This window comes from Vulpes vulpes, chromosome 7, assembly GCF_048418805.1.
Source record: "Vulpes vulpes isolate BD-2025 chromosome 7, VulVul3, whole genome shotgun sequence".
In the NCBI taxonomy this organism is placed as follows: Eukaryota; Metazoa; Chordata; class Mammalia; order Carnivora; family Canidae; genus Vulpes; species Vulpes vulpes.
Window position 1 is genome coordinate 120,578,018 of NC_132786.1, and position 18,130 is coordinate 120,596,147.

The window sequence follows — 18,130 nt, forward strand, 5'->3', positions numbered from 1 at the left end:
CTAGGGTTGCTTAACGAGTGACTGGTGAAGCAAGAAAGAAATCCAGATTTTCTGTGAGTTCAGGCTGACAGGTCTCTCTTTAGCAATTAAGATTGCAAAGATTTAAAAACAAACAGCAAGTGCAACAAAAGCTGTATTAGTATCAATTGTAGAGGCAGCAACACAGGCACAGATAAAAAGAAGTAACTACCCAAGGTCACTGAAATAAGGGAATAAACCAGCTTGAACTAGACTTCTGTCTTCACAGCAATGTGCTTCCACTCCTTGGCAACTTCCTCTCTGTAAAGTAACATTAATACCAGTGAGAAAAGAACCCGAGGGTTAAATCCTTGGCGCTAATCCTAGATGGCAATGAGAAGCTCCCCTTTACCCCCCTCCAGAATTCAGCCAATGAATAGATGCCTCTTTCATATGAGTCTTGGAAAATACAATTAATATTCAGCCACTGCCCACAAATTAGACGAGGAGTTATCTTACTGTAAATTACATAACTATTTCATTATTTATGCAATTTAAATGAGACATAATAAAGGGAGAAGAGACACAAAACAGCTGCTGCCAGAAGTCTCAATAAAAGATCACTGCTGGTCACCTAGAACTGTGAGACTATTATTAAATACAAATATCTATTGCACCTGACCCATGGTGGTGGGAAGAGGACAGGAGGGAGCCTCTCTCTGCTTTAAGCAGGCGAGGGCAAAACGTATCATTGGCATGAGGTCTGACTGCCTGCATTATGAATAATATTGCCAAGCAAATTTGGGAGTTGTCATGGTTCTCATCCTATGGTCCAGGCTCATTTATAAAACAGAGCAAAGGGAGCTCAGTGCTTTGAGAATGTCAATGCAAAATTATAATAATTGCTCATTACATAACACGGTTATTATTTTCTGTGCTATTCATGTAAATGAAGACAAAAGAAATAGGCATAATTGTGTTTTCCTCTCATAACTTTCCCAGGCAGAGAAAGCTGCTCTGGGTACTGAGGCGTTTTGTTCATATCTTTGTTGAACTATAAGATACTATGGGGCAGGGACCAACTTTTAGCCACCATTGTGTCCACAGAGTTCAGCACAGTGACTTGCACAATAAATATCTGCTAAACTTAACTGGTAATTCTGTCGTAGAATTTACTGTGACATATTCTAAGTTCTGCTGATTGTTCTACAACAATCATAAATTCTTAAAATAGAGGGGCCAAGTCTGATCCCTTTACATCTTTGTGACTATGAAGCAGTGTTGTCCAATAGAACTTTCTGTGATTATAGAAATGCTCTATTTCCATTATAATAAGTGGGAAGCTCTCAAAAGGAACATTATTCCATTAAGAATCTGTATCTGCACTGTCCAATAGTAGCCACTAGTCATATGCGGCTATTTTGAAATGTGGCTAGTGAGACCAGGATCAAAAATTTTTTATTGCATTTAATTTCAATTTAAACCACAACTTGTGGTTCATGGCTACTGTATTGGACAGAGCAGCACTGGAGTCTAGGATGATGCTTGGCACATAGCAGCTGCTCTTCAAACATTCATGAATGAAACATACCTAACTAAACTTTCCATACATTCCTCCAAAAGCTCTCAGCTTCAGAATTCCAGAAGCATTCAATATCTACTCATTTTCTCAGCTCAGTTGGGGTTAAATAAGTGGTCTAAAGGAAGAGAGAATTTAGTCACTCACTGGATATTGTGAAGAAAGCCTTTTGTGGTCAATTCAAAAGGTATACTTCAAAGTCACCGATTTGCTCACTAGTATCCAGAGCAATCTATAGACTTAATGCAATCCCTATCAAAATACAAACAGCATTTTTCACAGAACTAGAACAAATAATCCTAAAATTTGTTTGGAACCACAAAAGACCCCAAATAGCTGAATAAATCTTGAAAAAGAATAAAACGGGAAGTATCACAATTCTTGATTTCAAGATATACTACAAACCTGAAGTAATCAAAACAACACGGTACAGACACATAGATCAATAGAGCAGAATTGAGGGTGCAGAAAAAAACTCTACAATTATATGGTCAATTAATCTTTGACAAAGGAGGCAAGAATATGCAATGGGAAAAAGTCTCTTCAACAAGTGATATTGGGAAAACTGGAGCCACATGCAAAAGAATTAAACTGGACCACTGCCTTATACCAGACACAAAAATAAACTCAAAATGGATTAAAGGTCTAAATGGGGGACTTGAAACCATAAAAATCCTAGAAGAGAGCACAGGCAATAATATCTCTGACATCAGTCATAGGAGTATTTTTCTAGATATGTCACCTGAGTCAAGGGAAACAAAAGCAAAAATAAACTACTGGGATTAGATCAAAATAAAAAGCTTCTGAACAGCAAAGGAAACAACAAAACAAAAAGCCTACTAAATGGGAGAATATATTTGTAAAGGATATATACAATAAAGGGCTAATATCCAAAATATATAAAGAACTTATATAGCTCAACACCAAAAAAACAAATAACCCAATTTAAAAATGGGCAGCAGACATGAACAGACATTTCTTCAAAGAGGACATACAGATGGCGAAACATAAAGAGATGCTCAACACCACTCATCATCAGGGAAATGCAAATAAAATCCAGAAATGAGATATCACCTCACACCTATCAGAGCGGCAAAATTCAACAACACAAGAAACAACAAGTGGTGACAAGGATGTGGAGAAAAAGGAACTCTTGGGGCACCTGGGTGGCTCAGTGGTTGAGCATCCACCTTTGGCTCAGGTCATGATCCTGAGGTCTTGAGATCAAGTCCTGAATCAGGCTCCCTGTGTGGAGCCTGCTTCTCCCTCTGCCTGTGTCTCTGCCTCTCTCTCTGTGTCTCTCATGAATAAATAAATAAAATCTTTTAAAAAATAGAAAAAAGAAAAAGGAACTCTTGTGCACTGTTGGTAGGAATGCAAACTGGTGCAGCCAGTGTGGAAAACAGTATGGAAGTTCCCCCCAAAAAAACAAAAATAGAATTACCTTATGATCTAATAATTCCACTACTGGGTATCTAACCAAAGACTATGAAAACACTAATTCAAAAACATATATGCACTTCTATGTTTATTGCAGCATTATTTACGATAGCCAAAATATGGAAGCAACCTGTGTCCATCTATAGTTGAATGGATAGAAATGATGTAATATATACACATATACAATGGAATATTACTCAGTCATGATAAACCACCCATAAACCATATTTTTACTCCCGTCTTATAGCCTAGGGCAGAGCGCTTAAGTAGAAGAGCAACCTACTTGTGTTCTAGTCCCACTCAACTGTCTACCAGTTGACTGACTTTGGAGCTCAAGTACCAAGAAAACCATTTGACTTTTCTTAGGTGCAAAAGGGGGGAACCCCTACCTGCCATGTCTCCTTCCCAGAATGTGGTCAACGACAAATGAGATCACATGTATGAAAATATACAATGCTAAGCAAATGTAGATTATTATTAAAATGTTATTCGTCTTGAATTCAGCAATACTTTTAAATAATTATTGTCATAGTTATGCATGCATTATTAGCAAGTAATAATGCATTTCCTTGCACTGGAAAGACATACATATGCCCTCCCCAAAAAAAGTAAAAAGTTGCTTTCTTCCACTTTTATTTCTGCTTTTTCTCTGCTGTTTCATATCTCATGTGGCTATATCCTGCTTGCTGGGTTGCTTCAAGTGACAAATCTGCAGTTATTCCTCTCACCCATTTCTCCACATTATTGGATGTGGCTGCCAGCACAACAGGGTTACATTGCAGGATCTGTGTTTGTAGGAAAAACCCTATACTGGCATATTATTTCCCAGCCACTCTTCTAAGAAGGAAATTTCACAGTGTGTTTCTAAAGGCCCCTTGAAGAGTAACTATATGGGATCCTCCCAGAAATAAAAGGAATGGAAGGAGCTAGAACAGAAGGTGACTTGGGGAGTGTCCTTCAAGACTGGGGAGATAGCAGAGGTGCGTGGGCTCCACAAGCACTGGAAGCCTCTACCCTGACCCCATGCAGTGACCCAAAATGCTACAAGACCTCAGAAGGAAATGCCTAAGGAGGCTGGACCCTGGGCACTGGTCTCCTAGCCTTGGCAATAACCACAGAGCCTCGGGAAAATCCCTATCCTTGAGGAATAGTATTTCTTTATTTGGGGACCAATACCCTTTGGTCATTCACATGATGCCAAGAAGCATCCCATCATGGCAGAGTCTGGTCTTTCCACCAGTCAGGCTAAATGGGGGACTGGAGCATATTAAATTTCTTTAGAGAAAGGAAAGAAATGTAATATTACTCACATCTTGTGTTTTGAAGAAAAATCATACTGCTACCCACTTTATGACTGTGCCTCAAAGCAGGGCTGCCTTCCACTCCACATTTTTTATTGGGGCCATAGTGAGGTGGCCTTTGGATTCATCCTTTGTCACGGCCCCATATCCATAGAACTATGAGGGCTGAGCTGGAGACAAATCCAATTAAACTTACCAGGCTGTGTTCAAAAACAGTGTTTTTCTCTGACCCTCAAAGAAGCTTCTTAGATCAGATGAGTGTATCTAGGAAACTGACAAACTAATTTGGTTGCCCGTGACTTTTAGGTTACTCTGGCAGATAAACCAATCACTTCCGGCAACCAAAAACAAGTGAGAATTATAATTCTTCTCTCCCACAATTTCATATCAAGTGATATGTTTTACTGAAAGCACATTTCAAACCAAAGAAGCCACATGTTCAAATACTCATCACACGCAGGCCCCCAAAACAGCTAAATATACCCTGAGACAATAAGGACAATGGAGTCCTAAGCAACATCAGAAATAAAAGGGTCACTCAAGCAGGTCAGTGCTCTGGTGAAGAATTCATCTGAACTTGTCGGAAGTCAGGCCACAGGATCCTCTGTGGAGATTGAGCAAAGCCTGGGTAAGGCCCTGGTCCAAGAAGACCCCTATAAAGGGGGTGGACAGCAGGGCTCTCTCTGGAGTCAAACTCCCTATTGCTCATACGAGGGCAGTGGTGCGTGTACAATATTTTCAGCTAATCCACATAACTTGATCACCACTCATTTCACTAATGAAAAAAATATTCTAGCATCCCTTACGGTGACTAGCAAACTTTCTTGTGCTCCCGGAGATAAAGCTATAATATTGCTAGTTATACTCTTTCAAGTATTAGCTGAGCATTCACAAAGTATGCATTTCTTAGCCCAGTATTTCAAAAGTTAACTCTCCGCTGCTTGGGTAAAAGTACACACAGACACACACACACACACACACACACACACACATCCTTCTGTTTGTGCCAAAGAATGATAATTTACAGAGAATAGAACACTGTTGATCTCCCTTCAGAGTTCTCCCCTTGAATGGTTGAGATTCTCTTTGAACTCTTCCTTTTCCCAGTCATAGGGCTTAACCTTGGAGTTCAGTGTTTCTCCTCATTTTCTTTCTTCTAAGCCCCATACGAATACGCCCCTGGTAAGGCCATGACCCACCTAGAGATAACCACACACGTATGAGATGATGGTGAGCACACGGCTTGGGCATGTTCTGCTGCTGCTTCCTCCAGCCAGTCAACACGCCAGAGCCATTCTTAAAAGTAAGTGCAAACCCAGTAGTGTTGTTCCGAACCTTCCAAAGCCTCCCAATTTCCTCCCAATTATCCAACTGAGACTTGGATAATTGCACATAAGCTAAAACAGTAGATATTTGATACTCCCAAATATCTATTTGGTCCATTGGAAAATGCAGAGTATCTTCTCATTGAACTGGAGATATCTGAAAAAATCCCCGCCTGCTACCAAACAGCCTGGTACCTACAATTTACTAATTTTTTCTTTCTTCTAGGAACATAGGATGTTAAAAATTGTGGGTTCTAATAACAAAGGTGGCTACATAGCTACTTTGAGGGACAGTAAATAGTAGTGTATAAATCCCCTTCTTGAACTTTCTTCCTTTAAGGATGCTGTTTTTGTCAGTCTGTTTTGAAGTGTATGTCTCCTCCAGCTAGTGTTCCTCAAACTGTGAGCACTGACCTATTATAGAATTACAAAACTGATTTAGTAGGTAATAGTTTTCATTTTTGAATGAGAAGAGAATAAAATGGGATGGAGTAGGATGGGATGGGATGGGATGGGATGGGATGGGATGGGATGGGATGGGATGGGATGGGATAGACAAGGATAGGATAGGATAGAAATATTAGAGTAGGGGCGCCTGGGTGACTCAGTGGTCGAGTGCCTGCCTTTGGCCCAGGGCGTGATCCTGGAATCCCAGGATCAAGTCCCACATCGGGCTCCCTGCGTGGAGCCTGCTTCTCCTCCCTCTGCCTGTGTCTCTGCCTCTCTTTCTGTGTCCCTCATGAACAAATAAATAAAATCTTTAAAAAGAAATATTAGAGTAGATCACAGATAGCAAAGGCAATAGGATGAATTTAGTAAGACTTGTTTCACTTGTATGAAACACACTTTTATGTGTGTGCAGTGAGTTGCAATCTAGAGCACATTTCTCACTGAGGATAATACCAAAAAAAAATTTTTAGGGCACTATTGTAATTTATGTGGAGGTAAATTTTCTTTGGATATCAAAAAATAAAAGAAAATTCTAATGGGAATCACCATGTGTCAATCAAGATTAGCTAAGGGGGAAAGTTGGGACTAAATTCCATCATGATCCCGAAGTATCTGCTAGGGAAACACTATTTTGAAAGTATCAGAATAACCCCTGCATGCAGCCCAGGCTATCTTCTGGAAAAGTAGAGTCTTTGCATTCTCCCAAAAGGATATCCTAAGACAAAGATTCACATGTAAACCATTTATTTGAGAAGAGCGGAAACATCAGTGGGGAGCTAGCAAAGTGGTACAGGAAAGGAAAGGCAGCTATAAGCGTCAGCTACTGCGGTTAGCTTACGTGCAAGAAAACTCAGAAAAACGATGCACAACACATGCCTCACAATTATCCCACCCAGCAGGCAAGAGAGGAAGCATCTATATCCAATTCCCAGGTTGATTGAAGCCTGCTCCCAGGGCTCAGGCGGAGGTGGCAGGTGTTAATTCCCTGGTACTTGCAGCCTGTGAGGCCGGTGAGGCAAAGAAGTCTCCCTTTCCTGACCTCCAAAAAAGCCCTTAAACTTGAGATGCACATACTGAAAGGCCTAAGGATATGGGTAGAGAGCTGCTAACAACATCCGCTCACGCGGCCTGATCCTATGGAGACCTGCTGGAAAGGCAGCGGCATCCCCTCCACCTTTGTCTGCTACACCCACCTGGGGGCAGGTCTACTTGTCTACTCCTTTCCCTCACTTACTCCAGGGTGGAAAGCAGTGTAAGGTCATGTCAACTATTGTTTTGGTTCTGGTGTTTAGTAGCAAATGAGGTATAAGTAAAACCTTTTTGGTTGTCCTAAAATTTCAGAGATCTAAAAGGAAAGCCCTAGTTCTAGCAGACTGTAAGCCCCTTATGCCAGCTTCCCTGGCCCTGAACCATTAGCCACATACTCCAACTTTGCCCACTGCAAATCCATCCCTTCGAAAATTAGTATGAAGTCAGAAATTCTGGGCCGTGAACTCCTCCATGGCTTCCCAAGTAGCTCTATCTTCTGGCCTCAGTGTCTCCGCCACCTGAAGGGAGGGTGGTAGGCAACTATAGTCCTCAGGCTCTTAGCCCCCCCATCCTACCTTTGCCTTAGGATTGATGCCCTACTTATAACAGCTCTTCTCCTGGGGCCCCTGGCACCATGAGTGGGAGGGGGAGTGGGGATTTGCTACGATTCCGTAGTCACTCGGATTCACTGAGCTGCAATGGACAGACCCCTGACATCTCCATATCTTGTGCTGGGAAAATGCTCCAGCTGAAAGAGGTGTTACTTCTAGGTGTGGACGGAGTCCAGAGGGCTACCAAAGGGACTGCGAATTCCAAACGTTCTCATCAATTCTACAACCGCAGATTCACAAGGGGGTTCTTGGCTCTGCCAAGTTGCCTGGTCAGGAAAATGAAAGAAATAACCAAGATAAGTTTAGAGCTGTAGTGAAATAGATCTTGGAGACTCATCAACAATTTCCACTAGACTGAAGGGAAGAGAGAAAGGGTGTGTGTAACTATATTCCTCAACCCCGACCAACTGAAGAAACACAAGACCTTTACCTAATCCCCTCCAGGGTTCATTCCACGGAGCCTAGTGGAGCCCTAGAGATCCCTCTCCACCACGTAGTATGGTCTAGAATCCGACTTTCCATATCATGCCCAGTACATTCATCTCAGACCCTGAGAAACCACCCAGAGCCCAGGTTATAACTTCTGTTTTGTTGCACTGATCAAGGAATCATGACTAAGTTTCCATCTTGGGCTTCCTGGAAATCATTCCGACTTCTCCCAGGACTGAAGTCTGTTTGGGCCCAGATCATTCAGCTATGGTCTTCCACCCTGCAGCGCTGCTCGGTTCTTCCAAGCCTCCTCTTCTCATCCCCAGGGGGACTAAATCAAATTCTCCATATCTCTGCCACTGGTCTCTTCAAACTAAGCAGATTCTCTCAGAAACAGGTACAACTTATCATCAGACTTCAAGATCCTGGCATCAATATCAATTCCCCATGCTGGGAATGAGACGTTGGCCAGTAAGACAGAGACTGATGAGTTGTGCTCAACACTGTTTTACCTTTTCTCCTGGGCACACAGCTAAACTACATCTCCCAGCCATTTTTGCATGGCTATGTGACTCAGATCTGGCACTGGATTTGGGGCAGAAATTACGTGTTCTGTTTCCAGGCCTGAGCCATAAAAATCCTCCCACGTGTCCCTCCATCTGTTGGCTGGATGTCTAGATTAAGGGCATCTATGAAAACCATGTGTTGAAATAGCAAAGCATCTCTTCTCTTGGGTGTTCCAAAGACTACATAGCGGAAAATGCCATCCCCCACAAGGCCCCTCCTTCCAGCACTAATGGCTTCTTACATGAGTAAAAGCTGAACTACTGAGATTTCAGGGTTTATCTGTTATAGCAGCTGCACTCAGATTAACCGATACAGACACCCACCCATGACCAACACGAGGCTCACGGCCAAGCTGGTTACCCCAGCTGCCCCCTCTCCCTCAGAATTGTGGAGGTCCCAGCTTCCTTCACTCCTCAAGGAGTCAGTGTTAGGCACACAGGGTGTGTGGATGGGTAGCAGACACTGTCAAGGAGATGTTTCTCAAGGGAAAAACTTGGCTTTTCCATGTTTTGTAATCAGAATTTTCCATGGTCACTCAGTGAGTCAGAGGCAAAGCAGGGCTTCGTGTTCTCCCTCTGCTGGGGTATCTCTCCTCCTGCAGGATGGGGTTTAGGTTCTGTGCTTCGGAACATGGGGAATCAATTATAAGAAGGGTCATGAAATCAGGAACCTACCTTCTGACATAGACCATTAAGACGATTTAAGCCAGCCAGCCTCAGACAAGTGGGGAAGCTTAAAATCAGCGGGACAATTCTTTTTTGGCTTAAATATAGTACTGTTCACGCTCTCCCTCAAGTGACCCTATCCCATTGCTATTTTCATGTCGTTGAAAATGCACATCCCCATTGTTTAATCTGTAAACTGCACTCTGATTCGTCTGTACAAAGCAGCACATTGAAAACCACACTGAGCTAAGTGCTGCCCCCCACATGCACAGCAAATTAATTTAAGAAACTGGGAAGAACCCATGCTCTAAGGGGGGATCTGGAGGCTCCCAACCCTATGCCTGGACACCACAACCAGCTCGCTTCCCCCAGGAAAGGTTCATGAAGCTCCCTGATGTTTCACGTATCCTTCGGGAATTTAGGAACACTTCATCAGCCCTACCCCGAGGAGAAAGATTCCGCAGAGCCCTGTAAAGACGCAGGGCAGAGAAAGGGGGGGGAGGCTCATGACATGCAGCAGGCCTCCGTCTACAGCGAAGTGGCCTGGCCTGAGAGCGCCTTGCTGAGCCTATATTTAGCTCGTTCAGTGACATCTTTGCACCTCATCGCCATCTCTCACGCTAGCACAGGCCTGCGAGGCCAAACGTTTTTCTCATTGTAGCAAGGTTCTGACTCATGGGTTTTAAAAAAATACATATAAGAACAATAAGACCCAAGGGGAGCAAGAGAGTTCCAAAAAATAATAATAATAAAAGAAACAGTCAAGCATTCTTGTAGGCTGAATAAAAAATGATGGTCCTGGAAAACTTGAAGCAGCCTCCAAAAAGTTGTGTGTGCTTTGTTGTTGTTCTTAGAGCACAAATCCAACTTGCACCAAACACTAGTTTATAATTTCCAATGAGTTCTGTGAAAAACACAAGCCGCTTTCTATAATGAGTGCTTGCAAAGCGAAGAACTGTTAGCACCGACTCTAGATCAGCATTGTGGGGCTGACTCCAAATTATAGAAGTAGCTGTTTTAAGCCAAGTGGTGGCCTGTTTTGGTTTGGTCCTGACCCCAAAAAGAGGTTAGAGACAAAGTGAATATTTTCAACCAATTCTCCTCTAAATCTGTGAATAGCTTAATGCAAAATTTTTCTGGACCAGATAGTATTTTTAAGCCTTGCAGCACATATGGTCTTTGTCATAACTAGTCAACTTTGCCATTCCACACTTTGGCTGTGTTCCAACAAAACTCTATTTCATTGGACAAAAATAGGAGCCAGGCTGAATTTGTCCTGTGGCCATAGTGTGCTGATCCCTGACTTAGTGGTCCGAGCCAGTTTAATAAGGCCAGGCTCTCAAACCCTACCCAGGTCTTCACCCTGTCCTATGGCCAGAGAAGTACCCCCACCCCCACCCCAGCAGGCCATTTCAAAAACCCTCTCTCGGCCCAGGAAGACAAGCAAAGAAAGGTGATGAGCACTGTTTCAATGAGCACTGCAGGATAAGGATGAGGTATGAGAAGAGAAGGAACTAGAATAGAGCAAGGCAGGACCCCAGCCTTAGAGACATCAGCAGGCCAGGACAGGGATGCGAGGACCCAGCTCACAAAACTGGAATGCGACAAGGCAATATTACAAGGCCAAGGCCCAACTAGACCATAAATGGCATGAATGTTGGACTAAAAATGCCTAAAATCCTCAGATTTGAACAAGGCTGAACTATAGGTGGAGGTTCCAGGCTCAAGGAAAAGATAGACATAGATGTTGGCTGAGGCACTCTGCCCTGCACCATCTACTCTCGACTCTTCATTTTGTTTGGTTTTGCTTGTTTTGTTTTTTTCTTTTTAATATATTTTTAAATCTGGTAAAGTACACATCATATAACACTTATTTTCTTCAGCGGTAAGTATATTCACATTGTTGTGCAAACCAATCTCCAGAAGTTTTTGATCTTGTAAAACAAAACCGAAATGCTACACCCACTGAACAACATCTCCTCATTTGCTCCTCCGCCAGCCTTGGCCACCACCGTTCTACTCTCTGGTTCTATGAGCTCGACTACCGTAGACATCTCATACAAGTGGGATAACACAGGGGCTTTTCGCGACCAGCTTATTTCACTTACGTAATGTCCTCAAGGTTCATCCATGTTGCAGCATGTGTCAGAATTTCCTTCCCTTGTAAAGCTGAATAATAGTCTATTGTTTGTATTTAGCACATGTTGTTTATCCTTCCGGGCATCGATGGACACTTGGAACACTCCTGCTTTTTGGCTGGTGTGAATGACGCTGCTGTGAACATAAGTGTACAAAGATCTCTTCACAACCTGCTTTAGATTCTTTTGAATAAACACCCAGAAGTGGCATTGCCTTGGTCTCTTTTCAAGCTGTCACCCTGACCTCCGCACTTCCTTACAGTGGACCCCGAGATTCTGTGGCTTTTCTCGGGGCGGCAACAGCTTGCTCCCCTTCCCACGAAGAGCTCTCCCCTGCCACCGCTAGCTCCCATGGCTCTCATCGCTGCCTCTTTCCTATCAGCAAACTCTCAGGCTTAGAATATTTCTTTCCTCTGCATGGTCATCTATACATTCATTGACTGAAGAAATATTCACATGAGGCTAAGATGTGAAGACTAAGAAGACGATGGCCCGGTAAAAAGCAAATTCTGAAATTTGCTTCAGAATCAAGCAAACGGCATGTGTAAAGACTTGCACTTTGCTCATCTCCTCTCGCCTTAGCCTGATTTTCTTACTACATGTTCTTCTATGTCCTTTGGCTTCCAACAGTCTGTGGCCTGCCCTGGCACATCCCTGATCCTCTGATCAGGAAAGGGCTTTCCGCGACCTCCCTCTAACCTTGACAGCCTCACCACCGCCCCAACCACCTCCCCACCTCCGGCAGCCTCACACTTGCTTATTTCTGACAAACTCACAATCACTGCTCTGAATGCACAGATTCCTGGAAACAACTATTCTTCCTCTCTGCTCCGCAGTGGAGTGGGACAAGTTCTTCGTCCTGCCTAAGGTTTTTGAGGCAGACAAGAACAACCACCAGGGCAAAGTGCCCCTGGAAACTCCTATCCTCTAGGTGAAAACGTTTCATTATCATTTTCTATCTCTTTTTTAATCCCCCTAAAATTTCCCTTATTGAGAAATCAGACTGGCAGCCTGTACAACAGCCACTTTGCAGGATTTAACATTAATAAAAATTCCTACGATTACCTATACGTTGTGTCTTTCAACAATAGAGGAAACTTTGTAGAACGAAGCATCATCTGGTACGTTGCCACATTTATAGGGCAGCATCTTGGCCAAGATTCACATCCCCCAGGCTGCTCCTCCTTAACAAATTAAGGAAACTTACTGAAAATCAATTTATTGGGGCACCTGCGTAGCTCAGTGTTTGAGAGTCTACCTTCGGCTAAGGTGAGATCCCGGGCTCCTGGGATCGAGTCCCGCATCAGGCTCCCCGTGCAGGGAGCCTGCTTCTCCCTCTGCCTGTGTCTCTGCCTCTCTCTGTGTGTCCCTCGTGAATAAATAAATAAAATCGTTTAAGAAAAGAAAATTAATCTGTTGGCTTTATTATTCCAGTGCTTGTAGATTAATAAATGAATCCTGGGATCCCTGAGTGGCGCAGCGGTTTGGCGCCTGCCTTTGGCCCAGGGCGCGATCCTGGAGACCCGGGATCGAATCCCACGTCAGGCTCCCGGTGCATGGAGCCTGCTTCTCCCTCTGCCTGTGTCTCTGCCTCTCTCTCTCCTCTCTGTGTGTGTGACTATCATAAATAAATAAAAATTAAAAAAAAAATAAATTAATTTAAAAAAAAAATGAATCCTGTTTTATTAGGCCAAAATTTTTTCAAGCAAAATGAAACAAAAAAGCAGAGATATCCTCTATTTGCAGTTATTTAAAGCTATACATGAAGATATAGCTTGAAACGGAATCTCATGTATGAAACTTCAGCTTCCAAAATGTAGATTTAAAAAAAAAAAAAAAAAGAAACACGCAAAACACTGCTCTTGGAGTGAAGATGGTCTGTGAATCCTAGTGCACAGACTGCCATCTACTGGACATTTATGATATAAAATTAGTTTAAGCTGCTCTAGAACCAAGGGCCTTTAATAACTGAAGCAGAATCTGGAGAAGAAAAGCACATGACAAATGTTAATTCTTATAATCGAGGTAGGTGTCTGCATGGCTGCATGGGATAAGTAAATAGAATATGCGGGCACAGCAATATTCCGTGTGGAAATATTGATTACTAAGGAATTTTCATCTCCACCTACACGATCATGTTCGTTTGCCACTCTGGCGGACACGGAATCACTGCATTCACGATAATAAATTGAGTCTCAAATTGTGGTTCCTTGGTATGGCCACAGAGCACAGGTAACTCCTACTTTGCTTCGTGCAGTAGAGTAAAAGTAGGAGTGTGGAAATTCCCTCTCTCTAAAAATATTGCAGAATAGGACAGTCTACCCAATCACCCATTCTGAAAATAGATGTCATAAGTGTACGTAGCATTGTGTACATTTAAAGGAGCAGACCAATTTTTAAGGAATTAAACCCGATCACATTCACGAGGCTGACCTTGTCATAAAGATCAATCTTCATTTCAGAAGTCAGTTCGGGGTTTTGTAGTGGTCATTATTGAAAACATCAATTATTTTTGTGTCATCTTGTAAAAAATATACTTAGTTGAGCTTTGACCTATAGTTACCTTGGAGAGATAATGCTATCCTTTGACTGGATGGGAAAAAAACAAAACAAAACCCCATGGGTTTTGCATTTTAAAATGTACAAAGTAGCCAGTTCGAAATACTTGAAATATATATATGGACATTGTAAGGAATTGTTTTTAATAGTAAATTTATTTTTTTAAACATTTTAAAAATTTATGTGAGAGAGGGAGAGCACACAAGCTGTGTGAGTGGTAGGAGAGAGAAAGAAGCGGGCTCCCCACTGAGCCGGGAGCCCGACACGGGGCTTGATCTCAGGACCCTGGGATCAACCTGAGCCGAGAGCAGACTCTTAACTGACTGAGCCACCCAGGCACTCCTCATAATAAGTTTATTATCAGGCAAAAATTTGTGGCAGGGAAAGCTTAGGCGTGGAAAAGACAAAAATCATTAGACATTACAACCAAACCTTGTAAGTCACTTGTTATTTTACTATTAATTTTCGTCCAGACTTCCCACGTATATGCACCTTGTTAAAGAGGCTCTTTCAACAACACTATAATTAATTGCACTCAGTCACTATAAATCGGAAAAGTCGTTTGTGTGTTTGTGTGTGTGAACGTGTATGAGTATGAGGGTGTAATTTATGTCTATGTGTATGTGTGTGTTGTTGTTGCAGTTGTTTATCGGGCAACAGGGGTTAAATTAAAGGGTCTTTGTGGGATCCCTGGGTGGCTCAGCGGTTTAGTGCCTGCCTTCATGCCCAGCACGTGATCCTGGGGTCTAGGGTTCGAGTCCCACATTGGGCTCCCTGCATGGAGCCTGCTTCTCCCTCTGCCTGTGTCTCTGCCTCTCTCTCTCTCTCTCTCTGTGTCTCTCATGAATAAATAAATTTTTCTTTTTTTAAAAAGTGTCTTCTATGATGCCAGTAACAGAAATCAAGACTGACTACAGTTCAACCTTGCACAATGCAGAGTTAGGGGTACCAACTCCCTGCACAGTTGAGAATCCACATATAACTTTTAATTGCCCCCCCCCCCAACTTGACTACTATTAGCCTACTGCTGACGGGAAGCCTTACCAAGAACAAAATCAATTCACAGTTAGTTTGTATATGTATTATATACTGTATTGTTACAACAAAGTTAGTTAGAGAAAAAATGTTATTAAGAAAATCATAAGGATGGGACACCTGGATGGCTCAGTGGTTGAATGTCTGCCTTTGACTCAGGTTGTGACCCCGGGGTCCTGGGATCGAGTCCTACACTGGGGTCCCTGCATGGAGCCTGCTTCTCCCTCTGCCTGTGTCTCTACCTCTCTCTGTGTCTCTCATAAATAAGTAAATAATCTTTTTAAAAAAAGAAAATACATTTACAGTACTGTATTTATAAAAATAACCCACATATAAGTGGTTCTCCTCACTTTCGCATGTTTTAATCCTTCATGAACAAGAAAAGAAATCTTTGTTTTACCTAAATGCAATTAAACCAGAGCTACATAGCTGAAACCAAGAGAGAAAATACAATTATGGAGTAAATCCTAAAGCACTTGTATGGTGAATTCTCATAAATGCAGAATAGTAAGAGTAATATAGAGCCAATCAGCATAGAAAACAAACTAAATATATTGGTGACTACAACTCCAAATTCATCAAGAAAACCCCATGTTTCCATACTCTGTAAATTTGTATTTTTCAAGATGGTAGCCACTGGCCACATGTAGCCATTTAAATTTAAATCCACATTGTATTAAATAAAATTAAATTTTAGTTCCTTAGGAGCACCTGGGTGGCTCAGTTGGTTAAGCATCTGCCTTCAGCTCAGGTCATGATGCCAGAGGGCCTGGGATCGAGCCCTGGGGCAAGCTCCCTGCTCAGTGGAGAATCTGCTTCTCCCTCTCCCCTTGCCCTGCTCATGCTCTCTTTCTCTGTCTCCCTCAAATAAATAAATAAAATCTTTTAAAAAAATAATAAAAAAATAGAACAAAATTTAGTTCTTTAGTCTTCCTAGCTACATTTCAAGAGCCGCAGTATTGGACCGTGTAGACATAGAACATTTTCATCATCACAGAAGCCCCTCTACACAGTGGTACTATAAATCATTAAAATCCTATTTTGGTTCTTTATTATAAGATTTCTTTTTTTTTTTTTTTTTTTAGCAAAAGAATAACTATACTCCTCCAGTTAACAACTGTTTTATTTGCTAGTTTATTGAGTGAACATATTTCAAGCTTCAAAATAGAGCTGGCATATGTATCCATTGCTTTTAAAAGATATCTCATAAGGTTCTAGAGTTAGAAAGAAGCTAGAGATAAATATATTCTTTCACTCTCGTTTTACCAAGAAGGGCTCTCGGATAGATTCAAAGAGGAAAATTACTTGCACAAGGTCACAGGAGCTGGTCAGCTCCAACACTGGTACCCAGCTTCGTGACTTCAAGCCCTCTTTCATAATTCAAATAACAAAGGGTAAGCTCTTATCTACCCTGAAATGTACAGTAACCTGAATAAATCTTACAAGGTACATAAGGAAATTAAACTAAATATACTTGTGGAATATTTAGCAGTACTCAAAATTAACACTAGGTGTCAGATCATCAGATTTAAAAAGTTAAACCTGACGAGCAGACTTTTTAGGTATTTGATCAAAAATTATCTGTCTTCCCAAATTCACTACAAAATTCTATAGCACAGTAAAATAGCTTTGCTTGATTTTGTTGTCCCTGCAGATTGGAGTAATATAATCAGTCAGTCCCTACTTCTCCTCTTTGTTCTAAGAAGAGAATAATAATACCGACCTTTTATAAGTCTAAAATGATTTTTTGTTAATTTTTTGGTAACTTTTTAATTGTTCTTCTCTGCATGGAGACGAAACCAGAATAGTCAATACTTCATTATAAAGAGACTTAAAGAGGCGTTTACTTCATCTTATGATATGCACTTGACTATGTTTTGGGGTAAGGCTTCCTGTCAACAGTAGGCTATTAGTAGTCAAGTTTTGGGGGAATTAAAAGTTACATGTCATATATTCTTTCTTCCACATATACCTGAAGGAAAGACTTACCTGAAAGGTAACATAGCTCCAGTGCAAACGTAAAAGTCTTCCTTCAGATAATTTAAGAAAAAGACACAAATGTAAGGCAAGAAATAGAGTTAATCCCATCTGACAGAAGACCATGTAGCAGGTTGAAGACTAGGGACTAGGGAAGGATCTTGGCAGAGGAAGGGGAGAGTTCATGGCAGTACAGATTAGGAGATGGGTTCTAACATGGGGTGCATGTGGCAGAAAGGCTGAGTCCAAAGCCAGTTCAGGGAGTGAAGGGCAGAGTAAAGAGGGAAGTTTGGCAAGAGAAGGGAACAGGAAGGAGTGTGGGTAGAGATAAGGGCTACAATCTAGCCAGCCATGACTCTGCTCCTCCCTCTGAAGATGAGAACTTGATACAAGGGAAACCAGGGGCGGAGGGGGGGGGGGCACAATGTGGAGGAAAGGAGTGATAGAATTAGAAGACCTCGAAAGGAAAGTGAACCCATTGTAATTCTAGGGAAAATGGGAAGGGTGCGATTAAAGAAGTCAGAGTTCAGAGCATAAGAGAAATTCAAATGAAAATATTCAACCCAAAATTTGTGCATATGACCTCAGCTTAGCGTGTGAAAAGAAAAGGACTCCACAACCAGTGGTAAAGTCAGTTTGGTCTGCTAAGCTTTGCGGCAGATCACGTGGCTCACGCTCCCATTCTCAGGTTTATGGACGCCCTAGAAACATCAGGGTTGCCTCAAGCATGTCCCACAAGGTGTCTGGACTTCCGTCCCAGGTACCTGGCAGCCTACGTGATCCTCCTAGGGCCGTTGTCAGGTACTACAAGGACGAGGCCACACAGCCCAAAAGAATAAGTGGGCAAAACTTGCCCTTGAGGGGTAAACCTTTTAAAGCCTGCTCACATTTTTTAGGCGCCCATTCAATGATCTGTTGATCTTTTAAACCTGCCTTTCCATAGCTTCTACCTTCCACAGATTAGAACATTCCACCAAACCTTATTCCACAGAGCATCAAGTCTAATGAAGAAAAAAAAATGTTAATATGCTAATGGAAAGGTTTGGGGCGCCCTTACGACATGTAAA

General features: G+C 42.1%; 1 long non-coding RNA gene across 1 annotated transcript; it reads right to left on the reverse strand.

Moving 5' to 3' along the window:
• Positions 1 to 17,176, reverse strand: LOC112929860 (uncharacterized). The gene is made up of 4 exons (XR_012002764.1): positions 17,076 to 17,176; positions 11,463 to 11,628; positions 1,550 to 1,655; positions 1 to 279 (listed from the first exon to the last, which is right to left on the reverse strand). It is a non-coding gene; the product is annotated as an uncharacterized lncRNA (long non-coding RNA).
• Positions 17,177 to 18,130: the final 954 nt, after the last annotated feature.